Source organism: Oncorhynchus mykiss, chromosome 25, assembly GCF_057628025.1.
Source record: "Oncorhynchus mykiss isolate SJ-2025 chromosome 25, ASM5762802v1, whole genome shotgun sequence".
NCBI classification, from domain to species: Eukaryota; Metazoa; Chordata; class Actinopteri; order Salmoniformes; family Salmonidae; genus Oncorhynchus; species Oncorhynchus mykiss.
Genome location: NC_143046.1, coordinates 31,792,586 through 31,813,902, shown reverse-complemented (window position 1 = coordinate 31,813,902; position 21,317 = coordinate 31,792,586). Strand labels below are relative to the sequence as shown.

Below are 21,317 nucleotides of genomic sequence, written 5' to 3'. Positions count from 1 at the left end.
TATTCAGGGCACCAATGTAATTGAGAGCATTAGCAATGCATTTTCCGTTCTCCATGGCTAATGTTATATCCTTTGAAAAAAATGGAGTGGAACGGATATTTACACATAACCAGCAGCTCATTTTATAGACAGAAGGTGCTACACGGCAGACCAATCCGAAACTCATCTCTCGGCATGTCCAGCCCATTCATTATTTCAGCCAATTATTGCCATTTGGAAAGTTTCTGTATTTTTCTGTGACAAACCAACTAGGCTTGTAATTTAACAACTTCATTTGTATTTACAGTCATACACATTTGTTATCAAGGCACATGCAATTTCAAAGGTTCCAGAAGGCATTTCTGTCAAAAAACTGCCATATATGTCTCGTGTTTGAGCCAAAAAACTGCCTTATATGTCTTGTGTTTGAGCCATTGAATTGTAACTCCACTTTGTCCTTCTTCAGTAGTTTTTCCTGTTTGATTGCCTTATGGAAGGCATAGCTGGTTTGTTTGTACACTTCCATGTTCCCAGTCACCTTGCCATGGTTAAATGCGGTGGTTCGCGCCTTCAGTTTTGAGCACATTTTTGATAAGTTCTAAACGTCACAGTGGGAACAACATCCCATATATACTTCCTGATGAACTCAGTCACTGAGTCAGTGTATACAGTGAGTCAATATTATTCTCAGAGGCAATCCGGAACACATCCCAGTCTGTGTGATCAAAACAATCTTGAAGCAAAGATTCCAATTGGTCAGACCAACATTGAACAGTCCTTACCACAACAGTCCTAAAGTTTCTGCCTATAGGAGGGGAGGAGCTAAATGGATGGGAGGGCCTGGTAGCCATCCTGGAAGGGAGAGTAGCAATGGTCAAGAGTGGCACAGGAGATGTGTTGATTAAACTTTGCTAATGTTTTCCTCAGATATCCTTTATATCCTCAAATATCCTTTATATCCTCAGATATCCATCTCCAGCTACAATACATTTGGCCTGAGGACATGCGTTGGTTTCCAGTTCACACAAAGTCCAGTGGACACTGTTAGAAAAAAGGTGCTACCTAGAAGCTAAAATGCTTCTTCGGCTGTCCCCATAGAAGAACCTTTGAAGAACCCTTTTTGGTTCCGGGTAGAACCCTTTCCACAGAGGGTTCTACATGGAACCCAAAAGCGTTCTACCTGGAACCAAAAAGGGTTCCGCTATGGCAACAGCCGAATAACTCTTTTGGAACCTTTTTTTCTAAGAGTGCAGTTCCCTGAGAGTGGTGTCGTCATGTGGGGGAATATACACAGCCGTGACAATGACCGAAGATAATTCTTGCTTTCAGAGCCCTCAGAACCGCCAGACAGCAGAACAACTTCACAGCAGTGTTTCCGCTGCAGTCATTTAACCGTGGCGCTGCGCCACAGCAATCATTGCAGCCAAAAAAATATGAAGAAATATTTCTGTCGAGGCACACTTTGAAGATACTAGAACAGTCCACATGTACATTTCCTCTACAAACAAAACAAGTAATGAATGGAAACATCTGACATCCCTATAGTAGAATAGTTTATCTATATACGTCGTTGGCTTGTTGAGTGTTCTATGCAAGCAAAATATTCCTCTCCAGCTGCATTCAAGTTTTGAGTGCCATCGGGAGAGGAACTTGCATTTTGACAGGCAGTCAATGCACAACAATTCTTGCAATCACAGGGCAAACATCAGTTTTAATGGCCTTTGTTACAAAGAGGGCGATGCCAGCTTTCTCAACTCCACAATGTGCCAGAACTGCACCCTTTTAAACCCTGAGTTGTATAGAGGAGAGTGGGGCTAAATGTAACACGGGTCAATTGTAGGGTAACTTTGGCTAAAAGATCCCCATGCATCCCCAAAAAATGTTTTAGAGTGACTTAAAACATTGTGATGAGACAGATGACATTATTACAAAATTATGACATGAAGTGGTCTCTGTGAGAAGTACAGGCAAGGGGCATCTTACCCCGGGTGGTTGATTGCCCCAACAGGTAGGCTTACGTTAGTGGCGGTCAGTGCCGTTTCAGATGAGGGAGGAGTTTTTTTTTCATGAGCATGGCCTTATTTCTATTACAGCATATTGGATGACTGTCATTCATATTCCATTCACCCAGTTAAATGTAACAGCGATAGGTTTAGTCTAGTACATGATACTCAAATCATGAGGTTGCTACAACCTAGCCCATGAATGAAAGTTTACAACGTAGGTGCACACAGGTCGAGAGACACATTTGATGTGACAGACAGTGATACATGGACAGACAGTGACATTCAGTTCCGTCTTGTACACTCTTGCCTGCTGATAGTGAGTGTAATCATTAGTCCAACAGTTGTAAACGAGAGTTCCTATTGGACAAATGCAGGTATGTTTATTCTCGTTTTGTTCAGTTTGCTTCTGTTTATGAAACGTTTTTCAACAGAATCGGTGGAATGAATACACCCCTGATCACGCGTAAAGACAGTTCACAGTTTCATAGCAGTTCCTTCTCACATCTACGTTATGCACTCTCTTCCTTTCACCTCTTCCCTTTGCTTGTAGACTTCAATGCACAACACATCAGCTGTTTGTGACCATGCGAAAAAAACTTTGCAAGCCAAACCGCTACACACAACCTACATCGTTGTCACCATATTAGCTAAAGTAACATCATAGTCAGCATAGCTCATAGGACTAACTCTTTAGTAAACCTTCTACAATCAGTCAGTAACGTTACAGTGTACAGTCAGTAACTAGTTACACCGGTGGGCCCCGGTGGCAATAAATTACTGAAACCAAACACTTACTTTGCCTTGGAAGAGTTTCAGTGTTGTGTTGGATAGTCATAGCCAGCCAGCTAACATAGCATCCCTCTGTTTGATCAGGGTGTTCAGTAGGCTAAACTAGCTAGCTGTATTTGATAGCCTAGTAAGTGAAACTGAAAGTTTAAAAAAATAACAAAATCTCTCCCTCTATTTCTCTTTTGCTTCTCCTTCATTTAGGAAGAAATTAATTTGTTCAAAACTGTTCAACTATTTTTCTTTCTCTCTCTTTGAGTCAACCACATTTCAAACACTGCAGTGCTAGCTAGCAGTAGCTTATGCTTTCAGTGCTAGATTAATTCACTGATCCTTTGATTGAGTGGACAACATGTCAGTTCATGCTACAAGAGCTCTGATAGGTTGGAGGATATCCTCTGGAAGTTGTCATAATTACTGTGTCAGTCTATGGAAGGGGGTGAGAACCATGCGCCTCCTGGGTTTTGTATTGAAGTCAATGTACTCAGAGGAGGACGGAAGCTAGCTGTCCTCCGGACATGGTACTACCCAACAGAGTGCTGTTGAGGCTACTGTGGACCTTCTTTGCAAAACAGTGTGTTTTAATCAATTATTTGGTGACTTGATTATATTTACTACAGTTTTATCTAAAAATGCTAAACTTTTTAAATGTTTAAAAATATATATTTTCATGAAATTCACTGAGGAGAATGGTCCTCCCCTTCCTCCTCTGAGGACCCTCAGATTCACTGTGTTTATGCAAGTGTTTTGGGACATAAAATTAATCAATAGGATGCTAACTTGGTTCAAATATCAAATTTGGGATATAGCTAATGAGTAGCCCAAAAGGGTAAATGCTTAAGCCTATTTATTTATAGCCACTATGGTGCGGCTCTATCTATGGTCCAATATGTTAAAATAATTTAAACAAATTATATGTTTTTAGTCCATTTTTTGAAGGTGGATCAGTTCATTATGAGACGATAGTTTTATCTATATGCTGGGGAAGTTAGTTGTTTTAGTATATTTGTTACACTTCTGTAGTTTGTAGTTTTTTTCAGCAAATGCTTTGTAGTCTGATGTAGGCACTTGGCTTGTCACATCTGCTCCTGCCACGCCCTCTAGTGCTCATCCTGTGTCTTCTTGACCTGCTGCCACTCCCCCAGTGCTCTCTCCCTTTCTGTGTGTGTGTGTGTGTGTGTGTGTGTGTGTGTGTGTGTGTGTGTGTGTGTGTGTGTATGGGCGGAGACAGGTGTGCTGGAGTCAGAACAGATCCCCACCAGCTACAACCTGTTCCATAATCAAGACCTCTACAAATGCTCAGTCCTGCCACTTCCACGCTGCCAGATTGTAATCTTTGCTCAGTCAGTCCATGTTTCTAGCCGTTTGTTCCTGTTGTGCCTGTTTTCCCTTGCCTGATGCTGTTTTCCTCTCCGCTACAGTTCTGCCAGCTCTGATTCTGGTCTACGTCTCCAGTCCAACCTCTCGTCAGTCCTGCTGCTCTGTCCTGGATTCCCCACTCTACGCTCCCTTGGATTCCCTTCTGGACCTGCTTACCCTGTCCCAACACCTCTTGCTCCATCCTCAGCCTCCGTACCTGGTTTTCCGGTAACCCGCCCGAGCTTCCCCTGGCCTGCACTCAATCTTCCCCCCGTGTTTCAATAAATACCTTAGTCCTAGTCTCCTCGTCTGAGTCTGCTCTTGGGCTCACCTGTTCCGCTACGCGTGTCATGGCTTAAACATCTTAGATAGGTTACTAACAACATTCAAATGTTACTGTGTAATGTTATGATTTACATTAGCTTTCGGTACCAAAATATCTAGCTTTCAAGACCTGCGATGTCAACAAATGTAAATGGACGTCAGTATTTTGTTCATCTGCCAAGTTGATGAAAATCTCCCTTGATTGACACTAAGTATAACGACTAAACTTAAAAATGATATTTTTAAAAGTGTGAAGTTAGACTGGGCTGAAGCTGATAAAAAAGGAAATTCACATGACAACCACACGGCCTAAATCCTGCTCTACCAAGATTTTCCAACACACAGCTATTATCTAGTACAGTAGCGAAGTTGGTCTACTGTACTTCAAAAGCACCGCACGTTGACAGGCTACAGGAAGAGAACCCTCATGAAAAGATTCACACACCACTTCATAAAAATCCTCCCCAATAGACCCCCAAAAGTGCTATTTTCATTACAGTAAAGACATATTACAGCATCCTTGCTGTACATTTACATGGATGCTGTAATGTTTTACAGTAAGGAAAGTAGTACAATTACAGTACTAAGTTACAGTACTAAGCTGGCAATTCTGGTGCCAGGATAGTGGGTACATTTTCAGTGAAATTCGACATGAAATCTAAATGTAAGAAAAACAATACATTTGTACATAAACTAAATGTATCCAAATTGGTAAAGACATTAAAAATTAATTAACAGAATTGACAACAGAAATAACAAGGAGTTAACACGAATGTAACAAAATAAGACAATCATTACAACACTAATGTACAAAAACGATATTTTGTGCCTGTGCGTGTGGGCTGTGTGGGAGAGAGACAAAGAGAGGGATTGGGTACAGTCCTAGAGCTCCGACATGCAGGACTAAGTGAAATAAAACAATGAAAATGGCAATAAGAAAAAAATAAATATTACTATTTTCAACTGTAGCAGTGATTAATAAATAATTGTCCATTGGGATGGATATTGACCATAGGGGGTGCAGCAGGCAGACTAAATGACCATTGAGGGGGTGTGGAAACAATACCGATAATAATTCAAAAATAAATAATAATGTATACATTATTAACAACTGCAGTAGTGATGAATGTCATTGGGGTGGGGGCAGAGTAAAAATCAGTTGAGGGGGTGGGGGGAAATGTCCATAGGGGGAGTAGCAGGTAAAGTAAGTATCTGGTTTTTGCCATAATACATAGATTTTTCAATTGTGTTATTGACTGTACATTTGTTAATCCCATGTGTAACTCTGTGTTGTTTGTGTCGCACTGCTTTGCTTAATCTTGGCCAGGTCGCAGTTGTAAATGAGAACTTGTTCTCAACTGGTCTACCTGGTTAAATAAAGGTGAAATAAAAAAAATAAAAAGTGGAGTATAGAAGAACACCTTCGTAATATTGAGTTGGATCCGCCACTTGTGTCCTCAGAACAGCCTCAGTTCATCGGGTCATGGACTCTATAAAGTGATGAAAGCGTTCCACAGGGATTATGGCTTATGTTGACTCCAGTGCATCTCACAGTTGTGTGAAGTTGGCTGAATGTACTTTGTGTGGCGGACCATTCTTGATACACACAGGAAACTGTTGAGTGTGAAAAACCCAGCGGCGTTGCAGTTCTTGACACAAACCGGTACGCCTGGCACCTACTACCAAACCGCTTTCAAATGCATTTAAATGTTTTGTCTTGCCCATTCACCCTCAGAATGGTACACATATAATTGTCTCAAGGTTGAAACATAATTCTTAATCCCCCCTTCATCTACACTGATTTAAGTGGATTTATCAAGTGATTTCAATAAGGGATCATAGCTTTCACCTGGATTCAAATGGTCAGTCTATGTCAAATCAAATCAAAATCAAATCAAATGTTATTGGCCACATACACATGGTTAGCAGATTTTAATGTGAGTGTAGCGAAATGTTTGTGCTTCTAGTTCTGACAGTGTAGTAATATCTAACAAGTAATCTAACAATTCTCCGTCAAATACCTAATACACACAAATCTAAAGGGGTGAATGAGAATGTGTACATATAAATATATGGATGAGCGATGGCCGAGCAGCATAGGCAAGGTGCAATAGATGGTATAAAATGCATTATATACATATGAGTAATGTAAGATATGTAAACATTATTAAAGTGGCGTTATTTAATCAAATCAATTATAGTAGTAGCAAGCTATCAAAGTTGACCCTCGGTCCTCCTCATAAGAACTGGAAGCAGTGGTGAAGTTATTTGATGTAGAGTAATTCATCTCTTTGGTATCCCAGTGTTTTCAGTTGACACTGCGAAAAGATACAAAAGAGATTTGAACAACAACAAAAAGTTGCTCCCTTCTTCTGACGCACCACAGGATGTTGTGAAACTGAAAAAATGGACGATGTTTTCCAGACTTGCTGCTATCGAATACAGATCGCCCCGTGATCAATTTGATACATCATTAACGTTTATTAATACCTAAAGTTGGTTTAGAAACGTCGTTTGAAGTGATTTGTAAAAGTTTATAGGCAACTTTTGTAATTTTAAAAAGTGACGTTGCGTCTTGTAAATGGACTTTTTGCAGCATCAGACTGGCCTTCAGCAAATGACATTTTGGGTATACAATGACGGATTTAATCGGGAAAAAGACCCAATTGTGATGTTTATGGGACATATAGGAGTGCCAACAAAGAAGCTCGTCCAAGGTAATGAATGTTTTATATTTTATTTCTGCGTTTTGGGTAGCGCCGGCTACCGCAAAATCTGTTGTTTACGTGTCGTGCTGGTATTTTGGGGGGTGCATGCTATCAGATAATAGCTTCTCATGCTTTCGCCGAAAAGCATTTTACAAATCTGACTTGGTGGCTAGATTCACAACGAGTGTAGCTTTAATTCAGTACCTGGCATGTGTGTTTTAATGAAAGTTTGAGATTTAACGAGTACTAAGTAAAGTACTATAGGTGGCGCTCTGAAAATTCCGCTGAGCTATTCATCCACGAATCATTGACCTCAGTGAACATCTGGGACAGTCGATGCTGTAGAGGCCATGTCCAATTCTCAGATATCTAGGAACCTAGAAAAAGGCCTTGACTTGTATGCACAATAGCTTAGTGTTGAATGAAGTTAATCTTTTGTTGGGATACTTTAGGTGGAGGGACAACGCAAACCCTTAGAAGTGTGTCCATTGTTAAAAGCAGTGAGAGAAGCCCAGTTACATTCCTAAAAGAGACGAACGGAAATTGTTCATCCCATGTCTCCATCCAGCGTAACGATTAAAGTCTATATTGAAAGTAATTCAACTGGACAGCGACATTTTGGCCATGTGACTCATACTGTCATTGGTGATTGTCATTTTTCTGCCATGACCGACTCAATTCTGATCACCAAGTAGGTAATTCCATTCCATGGGCAATAAGCAGATATGACAATTACATTATATCTGTCCCAACTTAATAAGTCACATGTGCAATCTGCAACTTTCCATTCTGACATATGATACCAGGCACTTTGTCAAAAAGACTGATGTCAAAGATCTTTACCATCCCCCCAAAATGTCACCAAATTAACCATATTAAAACATATTCCTTGATACGATGTGACTCTGGACAGTGCAGGGGCTTCATTAATCAAAGGTGCTTGCCGACAAAAAAGACTAATCCTCAGGTGCGGCAGTTTTCCAACAAAGGTTGGTGTTTATAAATGTTGACCTTGATGGGAAATTGTGAGTACCTCCATGCAACTCTCATATAATGAGTTTTGGTGCACAACAATTATAATTAAAACATACGCCTAATGATAAAACATATGCATTACTGTTGGTAGGGAGATTCCTTAGCAGCATGTCGTCTAATATATTTCTTGTATTTTTATTGTATAGGCCTAAATCATAATCATATTGCAGGGCATATCTCTCCTTTTCTGATGACTGGGTTATTCTGCTGCACAACTAATATTAGCCCACCATTTATCGATCACTAATTCAATAGTCAACCATGTTCGAAAGTAAATAGACCGGTAGCCCTATAATATTTGAAAGGGTAGGCTAAAGTATTGCTGTGCGATAGGAATGCGACATCATAGCCTATTTAATCTCAGAGCCTATATACCGAGGCAGGCGATAGAAACACAATCATCTATTGATAAATAAAATATTGAACGACAATTTGTCTTTTACATAAATTGTCCAATCTTGCAGAATGCACGGCCAGTGTTTGGCACTCGAAATAGGTGTCTTTTTTTTTTTTTCAAAAAGTCACTGTAAAAGATGAAAAAACATGTCATGGTCCAGTTCCAACATCTCCAAATTATACAGTAAATGATGGTGTTTTTGTTCCCATAAAATGTGAATAGAGGGTATTTTCCAGGCGGGGTGTAACACTCGTTCACGAGCACAGAAATATACAGTAGTATGGCTCTGGTGTAGCAATGAAAACATGCCTATATGTTGTGTGTGGCAGTTTGATAAATCCCAATGACTTGTTGTGCACGCAAATCCTAGAAACTCCACATATGCCAGAAACGTGTGAGAAATGTACACGCCGGTGATAAATGAGTCCCCAGGTATTCAGTTCACCTGTCAACATCTAAACAGGAAGGACCACAGTCAGTGTGACGGTGTACGTAATGAATACCGGGGCATTTCTCCAAATCACAACACCACGAGCAGGTGCACAGAACAGAACGGAGGTCAGAAAACATCCAACTGTTTCATCAAGCGACTTGCAACCTCTGTTCGACTTCATCAGCGAGAGGAGAGAGGGCGCTGAGGTTTTACAGCGCCACTCGCTCCTTCACACTCTGGTGCTTCAATAGCACAGAAGGCGAGAAGCGTAAACCATCATGCCGCAGTGTGCTGAGCTTGCTGTTTTATTTCCTTAAATGTTTCACTATATATCGATGACGCCGATATCAAGACTTTAGAAGTCTATAGGAATAATATGGTGAAATAAGCAGAAAGCCCGAACCCTTGTCCCAATTTACATCCATGGAAGAAAAATACAGGCACAGGGGTTTTGAGGCCCATTCACAGTTGTGTAAAATACTAGATAATAATACTTTAAAGTACTACTTAAGTAGTTTTTTGGGGTATCTGTACTTTACTATTTATATTTTGCAAACTTTTGCTTCTCTGCATTCCTAAAGAAAATAATGTACTTTTTACGCCATACATTTTCATTGACACCTAAAAGTACTCGCTACATTTAGACAGGAAAATTGTCAAATTCACACACTTCTCAAGAGAACATCCCTGGTCATCCCTACTGCCTCTGATCTGGCAGACTAAACTACTAAAAGGTGTACTGTCTGGTTTACTTACAGTTTTTACCAATTGTTTACATACTAAAACTTGCCCATGAGACACAATGACCCAAACCTGTAACTCATTCAGCAGAACCATACACCAAATCTGCAATACTACTGGCACATGTTTTGCTTTACACTCAGATTGCAATTCTACAATGAACATTTGGCAAAACACAATACACAATTCTCCACCTTTGGCACAGCTTTCACAACTAAAATCTCTTGTGTGAAAATGAAAAGCAACACTGTTCAACATGCTAAGCTCAATTACCAATTGATCACTTTCACTCTGTACATGTGCAAACACTAATTGCGTAAATGTTCACTTTGCAATCAGACATTTGGTATGGATGAAAAAGGCTACATGTGAGCACTCCTGTGTTTGGAGAACAGTGGAAGCAAACTTGGCCGAGAGAGGTGGAGGGGGAGGTGGAGGTGGAGATAGACCAGGAACAAGGAGAGTGATCTCTGATGAAATTCCGGCGACTGTGGTGGACCATGTGGTCAAACATGGTCTGACCTTGAGAGAGGCTGAGCAGAGAATGCAGCCCAATCTGAGCCGCTTCACCGTAGCGTCCATCAGCCGGACAGTTCCTAAATGAGAATAGGTACGTACTGCAGACATTGGACCTCTCTACTACTTTTACTACTTGACAGTTGAACAACGTAAAGCTTTGTAAAAACTGTAGATTCCAATGCATACTGTAAGGGGAAGCAAAGTAAATGTTTCATGTCTTACTGTATGTATGAAATTGGGAGCTATACTATTTTCTAAGATGTTTATCTTGTATACTGTATTACTGCAGTGTTTACTGTACTGTATGCTATTTAGTTTTTGTAGAACTGAAAGATGACCACCACGTGGTGGTAGAACACATCTATGTACAGACTAACAGGAGGCTGCCATTAAGCAAAAGGTAGTTGAAAATAAAGCCATAAGACTGCAAGAAATCCAACAACAGATGATTGAAAACCCTGTCATCTTCCATAACATCAGAGTGAGCTTATCACCATAACCCGCATAACCGAAACACCCTCTCCGGATGAAGCACATCTACAGAATCCCATTTGAAAGGAATTCCCAAAGAGCGAAGGATAAACGGTACGAATATGTGTAAGTAAGCAATGTAGTAGTATTACACTCTTCAAACAGAGACTCATTGATGTTCCACAATGGGGTCCTCCACTGCCTTGGACTATATAACACTGCCCACCTCCTTAATTTCCTGAACACCTTACATTACAATCTTTTTCAGCCAGAGCAGAGATCCATACAATTGATGTAACATACAAATATGTAGTACAAATATGACTATTTTTCTTGCTTTGCATATGCAAAATATATTTACTGTATGTTTTCATTTTTACTGCATGTGTGCTTACAGTATGCTGTTTGACATGTATCGAGTCATGTCGAAATATAAAACATGCATTTCTGCATTTGTGTTCCTTTCTTGTTTGAGTACACACAAAGAATATACAATATAACAACACAATCTTAGTCTTTACACCGAAATAGGTTCTGATAGTAGCGTTCTGAATACGTCACATTGGTGTGATCTTGGTTGTCGCTAAGTTAGATTCATTTGATGTGTGTGTGTATATTTAAAACCAAAATACTTTTAGACTTTTACTCAAGTAGTATTTTACTGGGTGACATCCACTTGTACTTGAGTAATTTTCTATTAAAGTTTGTCCGTTGCTAACCTAACATCGGTCAATACGGAAGCCACTTTTTCAAAACTCTTCACACAGTCTGCATTAGCAACATGCATCTTGGCCAAACACTTCATCTCACCTCCAGAACTCAGTCAAACCACCAAAACACTTCATACATGTCCCAAAATAAGCTTGTTCGACCATAACACTGGCAACAATTCTCACTCAGAAAGCATACATTGTCACCCATTACACACTGACCTAAAAAAGACTAACAGGGAGCATTACATATATTATTATATTATTATATTAACTTTTCTCTTAGACGTTTGAATGATTTTTCACATAAATCAGTATTTCATCATAGAATAAGAATAACACCTTTTCATTTTATTGACTGTACTGAAGTGTGTAACAAAAATGAATCAGAAATACAGCAATTTGCTTCAATAGCCTTTAATTTGTTCTTTATCTTTGCATATAATAATTTACTTATGAAAAATAAAAAGTTGAAATTCCAGGGCTGCAATAATAATTTTTATTAAAAAAATATGTATAGTATAATCACTCATACTGTACAGTACTGTGAGGGTTCTAGTTCTCATCAACATGTATAATATAATCACTCATACTGTACAGTACTGTGAGGATTCTAGTTCTCATCAACATCTCATCTTATGTCTTCTCAGGCGATGCATTTTGGAAAGTATCTTCTGGAGTCTCTAATACAACTCTGTCAGTCTTCAGGAGAAGTGTCTCCACACCCTGGCAGTCTTCAGGAGAAGTGTCTCTACACCCTGGCAGTCTTCAGGAGAAGTGTCTCCACACCCTGGCAGTCTTCAGGAGAAGTGTCTCCACACCCTGGCAGTCTCCAGGAGAAGTGTCTCCACACCCCGCATTCATGGCATCCAGTAAGGACATCTGGTCGTGATGGTGGTCATAAACCTTCCACCTCCACGCAGAGAAAAATTCCCATATGTGGTTTAGGAAGGGGGAGTATGGAGGCAGGAATAGTACTGACATCCTGGGATGTCCCGCAAACCAGTCTGTGACTGCAGCAGACTGGTGGAATGCCACATTATCCCACACAACAACGAAGGTATCTTGCCCCTCTCTCCTCTGCTGGCACAAGTCAATTATGCAGGTCATCCAGAAAGGAAATGAGCCTCTCTGTATAGTAGGGGCCAATGAGTGGTTTGTGTAACAGCACACCATCATTGGACAGTGCTGCACACATTGTGATGTTAGCTCCTCTCTGGCCTGGGACATCCACGGTTGCTCTCTGTCCAATCACATTTCTTCCCCTGCGGTGTGTTTTTGCCAGGTTGAATCCAGCTTCATCCACAAAGATGTATGTGAGGTTTGTCTGGCTTCCATCTCCATTACTCTCTAAAATACAGTAAATACACAGTTTTACAGTTCTTTACACTATGCATAGCTGTGTATGTACCCTGTTTGTTTATTGAACAGACATCTTACCTGGACGTATTGGTACCGGAGTTCATTCACACGTTCACCGTTTCTCTCAAAGGGTACAGTGTGCAACTGCTTCATCCTTATTTTATGTTTCTCTAGGACTCTGGCAATTGTCGTCGTGCTGACCGTATTCACATTCCCAAAAGTGATATTATACTGCCAGCACTCTGTCCCAAATTTCCCCCAGTTTTATTGTATTGTTGCCAATTACAATGTCAACAATGGCAATTTCCTGCACATCTGATAATATTCTCCCTCTCCCTCCTGTGGGAGGCAAACTTTGGATCCTACTGAAAAACACAAAACAATCCATATATTTCTAAATGTCAGTACATGTAAAAATGTGAACATACTGTATTTTACTGTAGTATGTAGTTCAATTATCATTGAAGGATGAACATTTCACCAATTGTTTTGCTGGACAATTCGTACTATTGATGCAACTGTTGAACGCTGCAGATTTGTTTGCACCCTTAAACCGGCCTCTCTCAAAGAGAGACCATGGTTTACAACATGGTCAATAGTTGTGGCCCTTATCTCATCAGAGACCACCGCTCTTGGTCTTCCTCTCCTTTGTCCTCCACGCGTTTTCCCTCTCCCTGCCACTGTTCTATCCCCACCAACCTGTCTTCCTTGATCCATGTTCCCAAACTAAATCATTCCGAAGCCGTCCTCCTTTTTCTGTTTGGTATCGAGAACAAGACACTTGGGTAGGCTTTCAGCTGAAATTACAATCAGCTGTGTTTGGAATTATTAAATATTCAGCTGAGATTTTCTATATGTTTCAATCTGGTTACTGCAGAAATGCATGAAATTTGCCATCATTCTGTTTTGAATGTGTTTTTAACCGTTTTGGAAACAGTGTGTTAGCATTTGACAAAATGTGCTGCAAATATATACAGTGGGGCAAAAAAGTATTTAGTCAGCTACCAATTGTGCAAGTTCTCCCACTTAAAAAGATGAGAGAGGCCTGTAATTTTCATCATAGGTACACTTCGACTATGACAGACAAAATAAGAAAAAAAATCCAGAAAATCACATTGTAGGATTTTTAATGAATTTATTTGCAAATTATTGTGGAAAATAAGTATTTGGTAACCTACAAACAAGCAAGATTTCTGGCTCTCACAGACCTGTAACTTCTTCTTTAAGAATCTCCTCTGTCCTCCAATCGTTACCTGTATTAATGGCACCTGTTTGAACTTGTTATCAGTATAAAAGACACCTGTCCACAACCTCAAACAGTCACACTACAAACTCCACTATGGCCAAGACCAAAGAGCTGTCAAAGGACAACAGAAACAAAATTGTAGACCTGCACCAGGCTGGGAAGACTGAATCTGCAATAGGTAAGCAGCTTGGTTTGAAGAAATCAACTGTGGGAGCAATTATTAGGAAATGGAAGACATACAAGACCACTGATAATCTCCCTCGATCTGGGGCTCCACGCAAGATCTCACCCCGTGGGGTCAAAATTATCACAAGAACGGTGAGCAAAAATCCCAGAACCACACGGGGGGACCTAGTGAATGACCTGCAGAGAGCTGGGACCAAAGTAACAAAGCCTACCATCAGTAACACACTACGCCGCCAGGGACTCAAATCCTGCAGTGCCAGACGTGTCCCCCTGCTTAAGCCAGTACATGTCCAGGCCCGTCTGAAGTTTGCTAGAGAGCATTTGGATGATCCAGAAGAAGATTGGGAGAATGTCATATGGTCAGATGAAACCAAAATATAACTGTTTGGTAAAAACTAAACTCGTTGTGTTTGGAGGACAAAGAATGCTGAGTTGCATCCAAAGAACCCCATACCTACTGTGAAGCATGGGGGTGGAAACATCATGCTCTGGGGCTGTTTTTCTGCAAAGGGACCAGGACGACTGATCCGTGTAAAGGAAAGAATGAATGGGGCCATGTATCGTGAGATTTTGAGTGAAAACCTCCTTCCATCAGCAAGGGCATTGAAGATGAAACGTGGCTGGGTCTTTCAGCATGACAATGATCCCAAACACACCGTCCGGGCAACGAAGGAGTGGCTTCGTAAGAAGCATTTCAAGGTCCTGGAGTCGCCTAGCCAGTCTCCAGATCTCAACCCCATAGAAAATCTTTGGAGGGAGTTGAAAGTCCGTGTTGTCCAGCAACAGCCCCAAAACATCACTGCTCTAGAGGAGATCTGCGTGGAGGAATGGGCCAAAATACGAGCAACAGTGTGTGAAAACCTTGTGAAGACTTACAGAAAACGTTTGACCTCTGTCATTGCCAACAAAGGGTATATAACAAATTATTGAGATAAACATTTGTTATTGACCAATAATTGGGCCAGCTGCAGCAAATAATAATTAGCAAATAAATTCATAAAAAATCCTACAATGTGATTTTCTAGATGTTTTTTTTTCTAGTTTTGTCTGTCATATTTGAAGTGTACCTAATGATGAAAATTACAGGCCTCTCTCATCTTTTTAAGTGGGAGAACTTGCACAATTGGTGGCTGACTAAATACTTTTTTGCCCCACTGTAGTTTAGCAGGTGGTGGAGTATGAATGAGAAAATAGTTCCTGGATTTCGGAGAATGTGGTCATTGAATGCATTTCGTGTGAAAGCAATAAAAAATGATTGATGAAAATCACAGTTTGGTTTACATACAGTTCTGTTGCGTTGACAGCGTGAAGAGTTTTGACAGTGTGACTTCAGTTTTGACCAACGCATGTTAGCAATTGAAAAAACTGTAAGGTATCTCTCACTTTTACTCAAGTATGACAATGGAGTCCTATTTCCACCACTGCCCATGCATCATGCTTCAGCCTCACATCTCCGCATGTGTGGACACACTGCCTCACTCCTCAGTGTGTTTGGCTGGGAGCCGTTCTCACTCAAATGAAGCTCTTTTCTAAACAGCAAACTGTGAAGGTCGCGTGAAGGGTTTAATCCTATTGGCTCAGTCGGTGGTTCTGCTCCGTTCACTGGCGTTCTGTAAGCCTTTTCTTCTCCCTGAGGTGAGGTGTGATCTCCATGTCGTGTCCTTGGACAGTGTACTCACACATCTCACCCGGACTGAGGAAAATATCAGGAGCCTGGGGAGCGAAGAGCGTGGCCCAGAGGCATTTTATCTAATACAGTTGTGACACCTACTGTGATTATACCAGGAGCCGTGCAACACCCTCATCCTGGCCCCTCGCCCCATAGCCTCCTCAAAGGATGTGAGCGAAACCACAAAACGGTTAGAGTGAAAAAAAGTATGTGTGTGTGTGTGTGTCTGTCTGTCTGTATATGGTCCCCCCTCGATACGAAACACACATGGGGGTTTTACTCCAGAATGGCCCTGTCGCAGTGTAATCAGGCTGCAGCCTGGGAGCAAACCCTGTCCTTCTCACCACCCAGGGAGTGGAGAGTGACACACAGGCAATGCACAACAAAGGCATGATTAACCCCTAACACCCAGGGAGTCGTCAGATCGCCTGCCAGAGGCCTCTCTCTCTCTCTCTGCCTTCCTGCAGGGTCTCTCTCTCTGCCAGACATCCAGCCAGTAATCGCTGCCTGGGATGCATGAGCTGAATCCAAAAGAGACGGCATTGATTACAGCTACAACACGCACACAACGGAAAATACACACACACACACACCAACACACACACACTGATTGCTTACTCACAAATAGCGACACACACCAACACACACACACACACACCAACACACAGCACATTCCTGTCGTTGTGCAGTTGTTGCAGATCCAGAAGCTGAGACAAAGACGGCCTTTGAGTGGAGCTGGCAGGGGAGAGGGCAAGATGTAACCAGCCTCAGCCTGGGCTGGGAAGATGATTCCTTCCTTTCTCTCTCTCTGCCTGTTAGCAAACAATGCTGCTGACCCTGGAACTGTAGCAATAGCAAAACGAGCTGACCCTGGAACTGTAGCAATAGCAGAATGAGCTAGACAATCTAGTGGAAGTCAGAGCAGTACACCCAAACCCTTAACGCCTCATAAAGAACACACACACCTGGACACACAAACAAATGCACACACTTTCCAGTTTAGGATCTTGAATTATTTGGGGTTTGTGCTGTTCTGCAACTTCAAAAAGGTTCCAGAACTGTGTTGAGTATGAAAGCTTTGCAGAGTAATGCTATGTCTTTCACTGACAAAGCCCCTGCCAGCAGAATTGGCTGCATTCAGTCATTGGAGATATTATGAGGAAAAGGGGTCTAAGTGTGTAGATATATGGGTTTGAGAGATTCATTGAGTACTTTGTCAACGTCTGTAAAGCAATATACGTTTCTGAAGATCCAGCGAGTGAGGGGTGAGATGGAGATGGGAGAAGTTAAGGAGCGGGAAAGTAATAGGTCACAGCTGCTCCCTATCTTTCGACAACGCCCCCTGACGGATAGCTCTGCAGATCCTCAGACCTCCTGCTTCACATGTTGATTTTTTTTGGGAGAGAAAAAACCCACATCCCACATACCATAGAGTGACCTCAGCATTCCCTCACGAGACATTGGGGAAGACAATTGAGGAGGGGAAGGGGTTGGGGGGGGGTAGCAGGAGGAGAGAGGGAGTGGGGGCGAGCTGTTGCTTTTCTCACTGTGGTTTTGCGTGTGCTTGCAGCACGCTTCTATAGTCCTTCAACCACCCCCACGCTTCAAACCCCAACCCGCCCCACCCCCCCATCCCCTCCACCCCCCGGCCCCTCTAACATGACCCCCCCACCTCTGGGAACGTGGCACAACAGATGGAACATGTATGTGTCTTACTAGTAAACTCTTATTACTAGAGACAGAGAGGCAGGAATGGTAAGGAGATAGTGGCGTGAGAGGAGATTGTTCAGTCCTAGCCCACTCCCCAGGAGGTACAAACCCACCACATGACAGGGGGACAGAGAGGCTCCTTCTGCCCACTCTAGGGTTCCCTGGACACGGGCTGAGTCAGAGCAACATATGGGTCCTCAACTCTCAACTAGGCCACTCTCCGTTTCTCTCTGGATTGTTGTATGTGTGTAAGTGCATCCATCTCTCAATCTCTTTCCATTTCTCTTTCTTTCTCTCGCGCTTATTCATCTCTACTCTTTTTCATCCCTCCTCCTCCTTTCCTCTCCTTCCCTTGTTATAATGACAAACCTCCTGGCATTGATAACTTAGATGGAAAGCTAGTGAGGATGGTAGATGACTCTTTAGCCACTCCTATCAGTCATATCTTTAATCTGAGCCTAGAGGAAAATGTTTGTCCTCGGGCCTGGAGGGAAGCCAAAGTCATTCCGCTACCCAAGAGGGGTAAAGCAGCCTTTACTGGTTCTAACAGCAGACATTTCTGCCAGCTCTTAGCAAACAGTTGGGAAAAAATATGTTTGACCAAATACAATGTTATTTATCTGTAAACAAATGAACAGAAGACTTTTAGCATGCTTATAGAGAAGTGAAGTGACATGTACTAAACTGACACAAATGACTGATGATTGGTTGAAATAAATTGATAATAAGATGATTGTGGGAGCTGTACTGTTAGATTTCAGTTCAGCTTTTGATATTATTGACCATAAGCTGTTATTGAGAACTTATTTATTATGGCTTTTCAACGTCCGCCATATCGTGGATTGAGAGCTGTCTATCTAATTCAACTCAGAGGGTTTTCTTTGATGGAAGCTTCTCTAATGTCAAACATGTACAGCGTGGTGTACTGCAGGGCAGCTCTCAAGGCCCTCTATTCTTTTCTATTTTTAACAATGACCTGCCATTGGCATTAAACAAAGCATATGTGTCCATGTACAGTATGCTAATGATTCCAACATATACTCATCAGCAACCACAGCTAATGAAATCACTGAAACCCTTAACAAAGTTGCAGTTTGTTTGGGAATGGGTGGCCAGTAATAAACTGGTCCTGAACATCTTTAAAACTAAGAGCATTGTATTTGGTACAAATCATTCCCTACCTTCTAGACCTCAGTTGAATCTGGTAATGAATAGTGTGGCTGTTGAACAAGTTGAGGAGACTAAATTACTTGGCGTTACCTTAGATTGTGAACTGTCATGGTCAAAACACATACTGTAGATTCAATAGTTGTAAATATGGTGAGAGGTCTGTCCATAATAAAGAGATGCTCTGCTTTTTGACAATCCACAAAGCAAGTCCTGCAGGCCCTAGTTTTATCTTATCTTGGTTATTGTCCAGTCAAATGGTCACATGCTGCAAAGAAAGACAGAGTTAAGCTGCAGCTGGCCCAGAATGAGTGTAAGGAACTCCCTTCCATCTTTTATAGAGCAAGTAAACAGCAAACCTGGTTTCAAAAAACAAATAAAGCAATACCTCACGGCACAACGCCTCTCCCCCATGTGACCTACTTGTTGTATGTACTGACATGTATGTGGAACTGATAGATGCAGACACACACTACATGTTCATGTTTTAAAATGTATGTAAATGATAAAGTATTTGGTCTGTAATGTCTTTTTCGTTATGTGTCGGACCCCAGTAAGAATAGCTGTCACCATTGGCGTCGGCTACTGGGGATCGTAATAAATCAAAATGAATATCCTCTCCTCCTCTCTCCTTTCCTCTCCTTTCCTCCCCTCTGCACTCATCCCATTTCCTCCCCTCTTCTTTTCTCTCCACCCCTCTCCTTGCCACCCCTCCCCTCTCCTCCTCTCTCCTGCCATCTCCAAACCTCCTCTCCCTCCATCCTTCAATCTCCCTGGGTGTTAGTGTTAAGGTTAGCGATGCCCTGTTCCACTGATAGATCAGGTTTCTCCAGAGCTCGACACAACAGCTGCTCTCTCTCTCTCTCTCTCTCTCTCTCTCTCTCTCTCTCTCTCTCTCTCTCTCTCTCTCGCTCTCTTTTTTTGTCTCTCTCTTTACCTATCTCCCTGTCTATGTTTTTGTCTCGCTCCGTCTCTCCCCTATAAATCCCTTTTCTCCATCCTCCCTCTTTCTCCTCTCCATCCATGTTTCATTTTTCTCTCTCATTTGGCCGCTTCACTGAGACCAACCCAAATGCTTTTCATTTGTCAGTCCAATTAATCTACAGAATCTCTGAGAAACTTTGCAACAATCTGAGCACAAGCACATTCTCAGAAGCAAAACATGCACGCTGCATTGTCAGTACGGGGCACTCATACACAGACATGCGCACACAAGCACACACATGCAAAGGCGGACACACACACATGCATTCCAGTATGAAATCTATAGCCTGGTGCTCACTTGTGTTGTGCAGAGGGGAAAAACAGGAAATTGGTACCGTCTCGCTCCTCTCTGCCAACTTTCTACATTTAATTGAGCTAGTGCTTTCTCCCATAGTACCTCATTAGAGAGAGAGGAAGGAGAGAGGAGGAGAGGGAGAGAGATGGAGAGAGATGGAGAGCGCGAGGAGAGCGAGAGAGAGAGGGACAGAGAGAAAGAAGGACAAAGAGCGAAAGAGAGAGAGGGACAAAGAGAGAGGAGTGGTAGAGTAGGATGAGGGGGGACAGAGGGAGAGATGGAGGAGGTAGGCTGGGGTAGAAAAGAGAGACGTGGATTCCCCTTCAGGTGGTAAACTTGGCATGACGGAATGGAGCTGTGAAGCCCTGTGGCAGGCATCTGCAAGAATTTCCTTCCCCCGACTTGATCCAGCTGCCATTCCTGTCAAGAGCCCCAGGCCCCGACGGCAAAACACAACCAACATCCCTGTTTTTTCACTACCAAACTTTCCACTTTCTGGGAGCACAGTTATCAGATCTTTAAGTCTTCCACCTCCGCACAAACAGAGCCCCTCCCTTTAAAGCCATGTGAGCTTCAAACCACTTCGCCTGGCTGTCACAGACACTGACACCGTGCTGCCAGCAGCCTCACGCAACCAGGAGCTGGCAAAAACAAAGCGTTTGAAGTGCACTTTCTGATGTGCTCGTCTTGAGTTCACATAGGTAGTAGGCAGCGCTTGTTAGATAGATGTGTGTGTGTGTGTGTATACATGCGTGTGTGTGTGTGTGTGTGTGTGTACACATGCGTGTGTGTGTGTGTGTACACATGCTGTGTGTGTATGTGTGTGTACATGCGTGTGTGTGTATGTGTGTGTGTGTGTGTGTGTGTGTACATGCGTGTGTCCACAATAACTTCCCCAAGTTAGGAGTTAAACCCATCCTGTGCTGGGGGTACAGCAAAATAGACTGAAACATGTTGAACGCTACAGGTGCAAATAACCCCCTCTATTTTGTAGTCTATCTTATCCCTCTCTCTCTCTCTCTTGATATACCTCTCCCTTCTCTTTGAATCTTTGACTCTCTCCCAATCTCATCTCTCTCCATCTATGTGTCTCTGTGCTGTCTTTCCACCCAGCCCCGTCAGGCAGTGAATCTTTAAAACACGCTATGAAGCAGATCAGAAGACCGTTAAATTGATACTTACCTCTCAGAAATCTTAAAAAGCTTGGGCTGATGAATTTTTGATGTGCAC

General features: G+C 42.1%; 1 long non-coding RNA gene and 1 pseudogene across 1 annotated transcript in view; one reads left to right on the top strand and one right to left on the bottom strand.

The window, feature by feature from the left end:
* LOC149971787 (uncharacterized) overlaps positions 1 to 21,317 on the top strand; it is a 547,180-nt gene that overhangs the window by 354,925 nt on the left and 170,938 nt on the right. The gene's annotated exons all lie outside the window — the stretch shown is intronic.
* Positions 12,330 to 13,599, bottom strand: LOC149971789 (uncharacterized; annotated as a pseudogene).